We start from the raw sequence: 11,010 nt of genomic DNA on the forward strand, positions 1-11,010 counted from the left end.
AGTGATGAAATTATCTTCTTTTTATGATCAAAAGGTGATGTTAATTACTTTACGAGTAAGTTTAAATTAAGGGATTTAATGGACTTGTGAATCTTTCTCTTTGTTATGAACTAATACATACTAATTTATAGATACTTTAATAGATGGAATAACTCCTCGGAAATTTCAAAGTTTTTCTATGTCTAAAATAACGTTTGAATCTTTGATACTTGATTAAAATGAGATGAGTCATTTTACTTAACTACATCTCTAAATTACTTATAGGAAGAATGTTAAATACTAATGAAATTTATTGTTTTTAGCAAGTAATTAATTAATAATATTTAAAATATAGACTAAAAATATATTATTAAATTATTAGACAAAAAATATTAAATTAATGACTAAAAGTCTTGATAAAAAATAATAAACTCTGTTAGTTATTGAATTTTTTTTTGTAAGTAATATTCTTTATATAAAGATATTGATCTTTTTATTTAGTAAATGATTTAATATTTGTTTTTAAGATTATTTTTAATTTTACTTAATAAGACACCTAATAATTGTTCAACCATATAAGAGTACTGATACTTTGTAATTTTACATAATACCAAATTAAAGTATCATACGAATCCATTAAATTAAAGTATCATATAAATAAAGATGTGTTGGTCTCATAATTGCTCACGGTATCACATGTGTTGGTGTGTATATATGTAGCCGTTACTTTATATTAATTCTTATTAGTCAATTTGATTAAACTGTACGTAACTACACCATGCAAGGGGATCGGATTGGATAACATATATATTTTAAATTAGCTTAATTAGTGTATTCATTACAACATAAATTGCAGATAGTGACAATTTTTATTGACCGTCGCTAAATAGTTCCGTGGTCTTTTGTTTAATGAGCTGCAATTATTCTCAAGCTGGAAAATTAGGTATAAATTAAAACTAGCTTCAATTATCTTAAACAATCCCATTGTTCATTTACATCACATAGGCTTGGAGGATATCATGAAAGCAAAATTTAAACAGTTTTATAGGAACAAAAGCACTACAAAATTTCGGTATCACATAGAAAAGATGAAATCAATCAAATGTATGCTCTAGCTATGTTGTTATAATACTACTAACAAATTAGAAGAACTGTTGGTAGATAGCAGTGCATTGAGATAGCTTGGCAGTAAAGAAAATGAGCTACCAGCTGTCATATAAATTAGTTACACATGCAGCTTGTTAGAAGTTAGTTAGGCAAGTTAGAATAGTTAAAATTAGAATAGTTAAACTTATGGCGGCCAATATATATGGAGTGACATGTATCTGTAGCGAGGTAATTTCTATCATTTTAAAGTCAGAATTCATCATATTAAAAATTTTTCAAATTCCGCTCTTGTAACTCTCTTCTCTCACCCGCTTTTTCTGCCACCAAGATTCAATATGGTGCGGTGAGCGTGGATGGTTGCAGAGATTTGTGAGTACCTTCAATTTCAAGGTTTAATCAAGTTTCGTGCATTCTGATCTTGTGATTCAAGCTAATTTTCAGCGAGATCACAAGAAAGAATGATGGATCTGACAAGTCCAGAAACTCATGGACACTCGAATCCCGATAATCAAGATTTTTCCATGGCTGAATTCCAACGATTCACAAAAATGATGACACAGTTTTCGTCAATTCAAGCTCAAGCTCCGAAAGCAACATTGAATCTCAATCAAGATCCCTCAAGCCTCTACTTCCTACATCCGAATGAGAATCCAAGTATCGCTCTCACCTCAACTCCACTGACGAATCAAAACTACTACTCTTGGGCGTGCTCTGCATGGATATCACTGAAATCAAAGAACAATATCAAGTTTGTAGATGGTTCTTTGCTAAAACCTGATGAGACAGATAGCAAGTTCAATACATGGGATAGATGCAATACACTCGTGATCTCCTGGCTGCACGCGTCACTGAGTCAAGATATTCTCCAAAGTGTCCTTTCGTACAACAATGCCTGTGAGCTTTGGAATGAGCTAAAGCACAAATTATATGAAGGGGGTGCATTTAGAGTAGCAGAGTTGCAAGAAGAACTGTTCTCATTAAAGCAAGGAGAGATGTCAGTAACGTCATATTTCACAAAACTTAAAAGAATCTGGGAAGAACTCGAAGAATTTGAACCAGTTCCTAGTTGTGAATGCATGAAAGAATGTGAATGCGGGCTTGATGTAATGAGAGGATACAGGAAAAGAACAAATGCAATTCGATTTATAAGGGGGGCTCAATAACCAATACTCCACCGTCAAATCCTAAATAATGCTGATGAAACCCCTCCCAGAGGTTGCTGCGATTTATTAACTCCTTCTACAGAAAGAAAGGGAGTTGAATCAGCCAGAGATGCTGAATTCCAAGAGTTTGATAAATGCAGCACTTAGCAATGGACCCCAAACATTCAAGGGAGAGGAAGTGGACGTGGAGTTCATGGAAGAAGTAGAGGACGAGTTCCTTCCAAGCTGTGTGCTTACTGTGGCAAAACTGCCAGCTGATTGATAGCTGTTATTACAAACATGGGTTCCTCCTCATTCCCCGGCAACGACGCCAAAATTTGATGCGAATTTTTCAAACCACAATTACCGGCAAGTGCATCGAATCGTATCAAGTAATAAACTCACGGTGAGTGAGATCCCACGAGGATTGATGGACTAAACAAGCAATAATTGATTAATTATTCTAGTTAGACAAGTTGAAATGAGAGTTTTGAATATCAAGTAGTGTAAAAGACAGTGAATTAAGAAAACTAAGCAGTAAATGGTTAAGAAAATAGTATGAGAAAAGAGTTAAGACTTAAGAGATGTTTAGATTTTTGGATTAACATTCAATGTCAACTACCCTAATCATGCAAAGATTGAGTTTATGGCAAACCCTAGGTGATTGAATTCCTATTCCAAGGCAATTCAATTTTCTCTAACCCAATCAACCGTCAATTCCTTGATCAATCAATTGTATTAGAAGGTTAAGTTCAAAATCTGATTTATAAGCCACACAATCTCTAAGAACCCAAAAATAATCCGATTATATGTCACGTATCACATTAAATCTAAACAATTAAGGAGTTATGAGAAAAGGATTTCAAACTTTAATTCTAGTGATGTAACTTTTCCAAGATTCAAAAGAATTCAAATTAGATTAGAGTTATTTTTCAATACACACTAATCCGTAGGATGAAGAACGAAACCAATTCTTAAACATGAATCAATGCATTAATCAAGAGTAGAAGAATAAATAATTATTAACATAGTTGTCAGAACCGAATCGGTGATCGAACTGGTAAGGTTACTGGGTCACTGGGTTACTGGTTCAACCGGTGGGTCACTGGTCGAACCGGTTAACCCGGTATAATTAAATAATTATGTAAAATTTAATTATTTTTTTAATTATAAGTACTTTTATTTTATTTTTATAAAAATAATTATCATTTTCAAATTTTAATACTTTATTAATTAATTTATATTTATTGTATTATTATATTATTATAAGTAAAAACTTACATACAGTTAATTTTCATGTGAAGTTGATATTTAAAAACAGTTAGATGATTTGACAAGTTTAACTAAATATCATCTAACGATTTTCAATTATTAACTTCATATGAAGATAACTGCATGTGAGTCTTTACCTATTCTTATATACTACAAGTATTTATTGAAAAAAATAATATTAATAGATATCATATAATCATAAAAAGAAAAAATAAATTATGGTTAATAATTTTTTTATCTTTTTAATATATATATATTTTTTAATAAAATTTATAGTTAAATAAAATATAATTGATTTAAAAATGAGTGACTTTAAAATTAAAATTAATTGAATATAAGTAAAATAAAAAATTACTATATGTATTTATTAAAAATAATATTAATATATTATATAATTATGAAAAGAAAAAATAAGCGAGTTTATAATTATTGTTAAATAAAAATACAATTAATTTAAGAATGAGTGAGTTTATAACTAAAATTAAAATAAATTAAATAAAAGTAAACTATTTGATGAAAGATATATATATATATTATAATTTGCATATATATTATTGAAAATCAACACAGTTCAGCGGCAAGAAAAGGTTTTGGTCTTACAGAAGATAGGGGTTCAAATCCCATATCACACATTTTGGATAATTTTGACTTTCAAATGGTTCGGTCAGACCGGTCTTACCAAGTTTGACCGGTTCTCACCAGTTTATTCCGAATTTGACCGGTTTGTTTCGGTTTCATACCTTGCACGGTCCAAATATCAAACCGAACCGGTACTAGGTCCGATTCACCGGTTTCCAGTCAAACCGGTCGGTCCGGTCCGGTTCTGCTAACTATGATTATTAATCCATCAAAGTAAACAGAGCTCCTAACCTTAGAAATGGAGGTTTAGTGGCTCATGGTGCAGAAAAAATCCTAGGAGAGTAAAAGTGTAAAAATTGAAAGTGCGGAAGTAGAAGAGAAAAGAAGAGATCCCCGCGAGGGCGAATCTCTATCTTATTTATAGTCCTAATCCTAATTGATTTAAAACTTGAATTCAAAACCTAACAAATCCTTTTTTATTTTGTTAATTGATTTGAAATAAAATCAAAGCCTCCTCTGTGTGATTTGTTGCACGCGTGGTCCCCATTCCATTGAGCACTATCGATGCTAAACGCTGGATTGGTGGCATTTAGCGCCACCGTTCCAGTGATCTCTCATGCATTACAAAGTCCTCGACGCTAAACGCTGGGTCGTAGCGTTTAGCGCCACCCTTCCAGAATGAAATAGTGAGAATTAAGGTGCTGGCGCTAAACACCGTTAATGTGGTGTTTAACGCCACCTATCCCGAGAAGAATTGGTTTGTTGAGCTCGTCCAATCATCCGTACGCACAATAGATGCATACGTATGAGGTCCCTTATTGCGCTAGTGATGTGTACGCATGCATGATGCATACGCGTGAGTCCTTCTTTTCTTTTTCATGAATTTTTCACCAAATCTTCATCTGAATGCTACCTGAAATCACAAAAGGTCACAAAAATTCAAAGTGGCATCCATTAGGGTATAATTCACTAAAATTCTCTGACAAATAAAAAAAATACCATATAAATCATATAGAAAAGACACTAATGATGCTCACGCATCACCTCCCCCCATTTGTAGCGAGCTCAACGAGAAACCACCATAAATAGCTTGATGGTTGCTGAGAACAATGGCGAAGACAGCAACAAGCTCTCAACCCATGGGGGGAATTGCCACAAAAGAAGCTTTGTTCCAACAACAAACACAGTTATCTACTCATGGCAATGATTCGGTAACAACAGTTCTTGCTCCCTCTTCAGGTGTATTTGAAATTCTCTCATCATATACACAATCTAATTTTTCTCAAAAATGGATCTTAGTTATAGGAGCAACTGCTCATGTATCATTTTCACTGAAATTCTTTCAATCTTACATGGTCATTAACCCAATAATTGTCAAAATTTCAGACGGTTCACAAATTGTCTCCACCATATGTGGCACAGTTTCCTTTACTAAAGAATTCTACTTAACTGATTTTTTACATGTTTCTAGTTTTTCTTTTAATCTGATTTCAATTTCTAAAGCCACTAATTCTCTGTCATGTCAATTTTTGTTCAGTCACATTAACTGTGAGATACATGATCAGCTTTCCTTGAGGATGTTTGGAGCAGCTGAGCTTGAAAAAAGACTTTACATACTGAGAGAAAGACATAATAAAGAGGCAAAAATAAATCTGGAGGCACCAACAAGCACACTGACACAGTCACACACATTAATGTTGTTAATCAATCAAATGAGTTCCATCTCTGGCATTGTAGGTTAGGTCATGTGTCAAATGATAGGCTAAAAATTTTGAAAAAATAATACACTGAGTTAGACTACATTCCACATGTTATTCCTTGTGAGTTCTGTCATTATGCCAAGCAAAAACGTTTATCTTTTAATTAGCATAAGTCAGAATAGATCAGATACACCATTTGATCTTCTTCATGTTAATGCTTGGGGGCTACTGGCCAACCCTTCAATAAATGGTCACAAGTATTTCTTAACCATTGTAGATTATCATAGTAAGTTTATTTAGCTATATTTCATGAAGCACAAATCCAAGACAGCTACAACTCTGCAAAATTTCATTCTTTTGGCTGAAAATCAACATAATACTCATGTCAAAATTGTAAGATCTGATCATGGCACTGAATTTAAAGCTTTAAAAAATTTCTTCCGCTCAAAAGGCATTCTTTACCAGACCTCGTATGTTGAGACTCCTCAACAAAATGGGGTCATGGAGCACAAACACCAAGATATCTTGTGCATTGCTAGAGCCATAATTTTCAAATCGAATATGCCTAAGTGCTTCTGGGATTATGCTGCAGCATATGCTGCATATATAATAAACAGAATTTCGAGCTCCTCCTTAAATGATAAGTGCCCGTATCAGATTTTACACAATAAATTGCCTTCTACGAGCATTTAAGAACTTTTGGTTGTCTAGCCTTTGCATCCACACTAACTACTAATAGAAAAAAAACTTGATAAAAGAGCATCAAAGTTGTGTTTTTGGGTTTGCAGCAAGGCACAAAAAGATATGTTTTAATGAATCTGGACAATAGGAACATTTTTGTCTCCAGGCATGTCATTTTCTATGAAAAATGTTTTCCATTTCATGATCTCTTTCAAAATGAGCACACACAAATAGTTGACTCAACACCAGTTTTTCATACACTAGATCCTTATGACACTTGTCTCTCAAATCTCACCAATGATGCTAGTCTTGACTCAACACCACATATTATACACAATTCTTCTCTACCTGAAAATTTAGAAGCTACACTCAATGCAATACCAACTCACAACTTTCACCACAATTATCACATCACACTGTGTTCCCTCAAACACAGCTGCACCAGCACAATTAATTTCACACACTTTTACGAAGAGCAACAAGATTAACAAATAAGCCTCTTTATCTACAAGACTTTCAGTGCATGAAAACTTCAGTATTAAGCACAGATGACTCCAATTTCAAAAAATATCTCCCTTGCAATTATGTGAGTTTGAACAGGTGCAACCCTTCACAGAACAACACAGAACCCCATTCCTATGAGCAAGCAGTTGTGTATGACTGTTGGAAGGATGCAATTAAGGCCAAACTTGATGCATTAGAGACCAACAAAACCTGAATCTTGACAAAAGTTTCTCCCGAGAAGAAAGCTATTGGGTGTAAGTGGGTCATCAAGACCAAATTCAAAGTTGATGGCAATGTGAAAAATCACAAAGCTCGGTTAGTGGCTAAGGGCTTCACCCAGGTTTAAGGTTTTGATTATTTTGACACTTTTAGTTCTATTATAAAGATGACTACCTTAAGGATCATGTGGTCCCTAGCAGCCCTCAATAACTAGGACATACACCAACTTAATATAAATACTGCTTTTTCTCCATGGGACTTGCCCAAAGATGTGTATATGCGGTCACCACCAGGTCTTGATGTCGAGCTTGGGATAGTTTGCAAGCTAGTCAAGTCACTCGATGGACTAAAACAGGCCTCTTGCTAGTGGAACACAAATCTTCGATCGGTGCTACTTGCTTCTAACTACAAACAGTCTTGCTCAGATCACTCTCTCTTCACTAAACGCACCAACTCAGGCTTTACTGCAATCTTGGTATATGTAGATGACTTAATCTTGGGAGGTGATGATTTAGCATAAATTGAACGCATCAAGAAGCTACTTGATGACAAATTCAAAATTAAGGATCCGAGGAGACTCAAATACTTCTTGGGATTAGAAGTTGCCAGGACTACAGAAGGCATCTCTCTTTACCAGCAAAAGTACACCCTTGATCTCTTAAAGGAGTATAGCTTGACTGATGCAAAACCTGCATCAACTCCTATGAATTACACTGTAACACTGTCAAATTCCTTTAGGGTTCCGTTAGATGATCTTCAACCTTATAGACGATTGATTGGCCGTCTCATTTACCTTACCAATACCAGACCTGACATATGTTTCGCAGTAAGCAAATTAAGCTAGTACTTGGATTGTGCCACTGACCTTCACTTCAAAACTAGACTTTATGTGCTTCGCTACCTCAAACAAGCTCTAGCAAAGGGTGTTTTCTTTCCACGTAAATTTGATTCTGAGCTCACCGGCTACTCCGATTCAGACTGGGGTACATGTCTAGATTCACGAAGATCTATGACTGGCTACTTTTTTTTAGGCTCAACTTTGGTATCATGGAAGAGCAAAAAGCAAGGGACTGTTTCATGCTCCTCTGTAGAAGCAAAATATCGGGCCTTGGCTACAGCGACTCGCGAAGGCTTGTGACTCACTTATATCATCAATGATTTTAGTGTAACATGAGGAAAATCAATCACCCTCTATTGTGACAATTAGGCTGCTCAACACATCGCTGCTAATCCTGTGTTCCATGAACGCACAAAACACATTGACATTGACTGCCACATTATCAGAGACAATACTAAAAAAGGTGTTCTTAAGTTGCTTCCCATCTCCTCTGCCAATCAAGTGGTAGACGTGCTGACCAAATCACTAGCTCCTGAACTTTTTTTTACATTCCATTCCAAACTTGGCATATTCGATTTTCACCCTCCTAGCTTGAGGGGGGATGTTGGTAGATAGCAGTGTATTGAGACAGTTGGACAATGAAAGAAAATGAGCTACCGGCTGTCATAACTAAATTAGTTACACCTGCAACTTGTTAGAAGTTAGTTAAAAAAATTAGAATAGTTAAGATTAGAATAGTTAAGCTTATGGCAGCCAATATATAAGAAATGGCATGTATATGTAGTAAGGTAATTTCCATAATTTTAAAGTCAGAATTCATATTAGAAACTTCTTAAATTCTGTTTTTGTAATATCTCTTCTTTCACCCGCTTTTTCTGTCATCAAGAACAGAAATTCAACAAGAATATTTAAAATTTTAAACATTATATAGAATCAGTTTGTGAATAAGATAGAATGTGAATATTTATACGTGGGTGAAATATTATATTAGAATCAATATTGATAAAGTCTCAATTCTAAAAATTAGTTTATGAAATAAAAAATGTTTTTCAGTTATAAATTATTTAAAAATTTCATTTTTTAGAGAAGTATGATTTGAAATAATAAAAAAAACTAAAGTCTATATTGGCAATAATCTTTTTTTTTTTAATAATAGCAAATATTAAATTTGAAATTTATCTTTTCAAAAAGGAGATGGGGACTTGGGTCCCGCACCCCGTCTGGTGAACAAAATCAAAGTGAGGCTGTGATTCAATTTTTAATTGGGGATTTTAGAAGGTGGAATATTCTGAGTATAGTCAGACAACAAAAATTTGCTGCCATAATTAATTATTTTAATGATCTGATGATGACTTGAAGCTCCTGTCGTCTATGTAAGAAAGCATTTGACTATGTATACACTATATAATTTTTTTGTATAAATTATTTTAAAATAAAAAATATATAATTACGAAATTAAATCTTTCAGAGTAACGTGCGTCGATCCTGTATTATTGTCTGGTAGAATGATTTTTTCCCCCAACGTTTCAAGTTTTTCAAGTTGGTATGTAGAATGATTTGCAATCAAATATAAATATAACAATACAATATATATATATATATATATATGATTAGCATTTTCTTAAGTGAACTATGATATGATGAGCTAATCTCTTTTGAATAACCCTTTCTCCACTTTCCAATAAAAAAAAAATCTAAACTACGCGCATTGAAGTTGAGTTTGTTTATACTATAAGATAAAACTTTCTTAAATATTATTTTTTTTAATATAAAAATTTCCAAATACATTCACTAATATAAGATTCACAATACTAATTCTATTTATGAATATTTAATCTGATCCAATCCCTTTAGATAAGATGGCATCCTGATTCATAAGGTTCGAATTGAGAGCGAAACGAATTATGTGTTGCATGCAGTGATGGAACTAAAATTTTAATATTAGAAAACCAAATTCTTATAACTAATGTTAAATCTACAATATTTTTAGCTTTAGCTTTTTATTGTAATAAATTTAATCTAAAAGCACTTTTTAAAAATATAATAATAAAAATTTTAAAATATTTTTATGTTTTTAACGCATTGAATATGTAAAAAAAATTATATTTTCACTAATTTTTTAGGTCAATTCTAGTTTAAAAATTTTTTTGTGTACATAAAATAAATACAAACACTTAATCTTATTTTAAAAATTTAAAATATAATATATTCTATGCAATAATTATCCAATCAGTCATCAAAAAATTTAATATAATCTATAAAATTATTATATAAAGTTTATACTAAAAATATGTTTAATAAACTCAAAAACTTAAAAGTAAGGCCAGTTTGGATAAATAACTTAAATAAGCTCTTTTGGAAAAAGAGCTTAAAGTATAAGGACTTTTATTAATAGTAGCTTATAAATAAATTATTTTGTGTTTGGATTTTTAGTTATAAAAGTACTTATTTTAAAGTTGTAACGTTTGGATAAATAACTCAAAAAATACAATTTTTTTTTACACAAGAGAATGAATATTAAAATAAGGGATAACGATGATAACAAATATTTTCCAATATTTAATGTTAATTTTACATAACCTAATCACTAATATTATATATGATATGGTAGGTGAAAATAAAAAATAAATATAAAATGTGTGTCAATGTATATTTTGTTGCTGTTTTCTATTTTTTTTATACTCTATTAGAACTTCCTTCTCATTTATTGAGGTCAAGAACTTGCTATAATTAATAACTATGAAAATAATAGCAAGCTATAAATCACATGCGAAAAAAATAAAATTAAAACTGAAATTTCATACCACAATTAAATACAAATTTAATAATAAAAATAGAGTGATAAAATGATAAAAAAATACCTAAAAAAATATATGCAGTAGATTATTCAGATGGAATATTGTCTGAAAATGGTGGTAGAAGATCAATACTTTCAGCAGATGAATCATTACGTGAAAATGGTGATGGAGGACCCTTACTTCCAGCTGAT

General features: G+C 32.3%; 1 long non-coding RNA gene across 1 annotated transcript; it reads left to right on the top strand.

The window, feature by feature from the left end:
• The first annotated feature begins 4,991 nt into the window (after window positions 1-4,991).
• Window positions 4,992-6,047, top strand: LOC112762422 (uncharacterized). Its single transcript, XR_003182675.3, has 2 exons — window positions 4,992-5,318; window positions 5,617-6,047. It is a non-coding gene; the product is annotated as an uncharacterized lncRNA (long non-coding RNA).
• The last annotated feature ends 4,963 nt before the right edge of the window (window positions 6,048-11,010 follow it).

Source organism: Arachis hypogaea, chromosome 17 (assembly GCF_003086295.3).
Source record: "Arachis hypogaea cultivar Tifrunner chromosome 17, arahy.Tifrunner.gnm2.J5K5, whole genome shotgun sequence".
Lineage (NCBI taxonomy): Eukaryota > Viridiplantae > Streptophyta > Magnoliopsida > Fabales > Fabaceae > Arachis > Arachis hypogaea.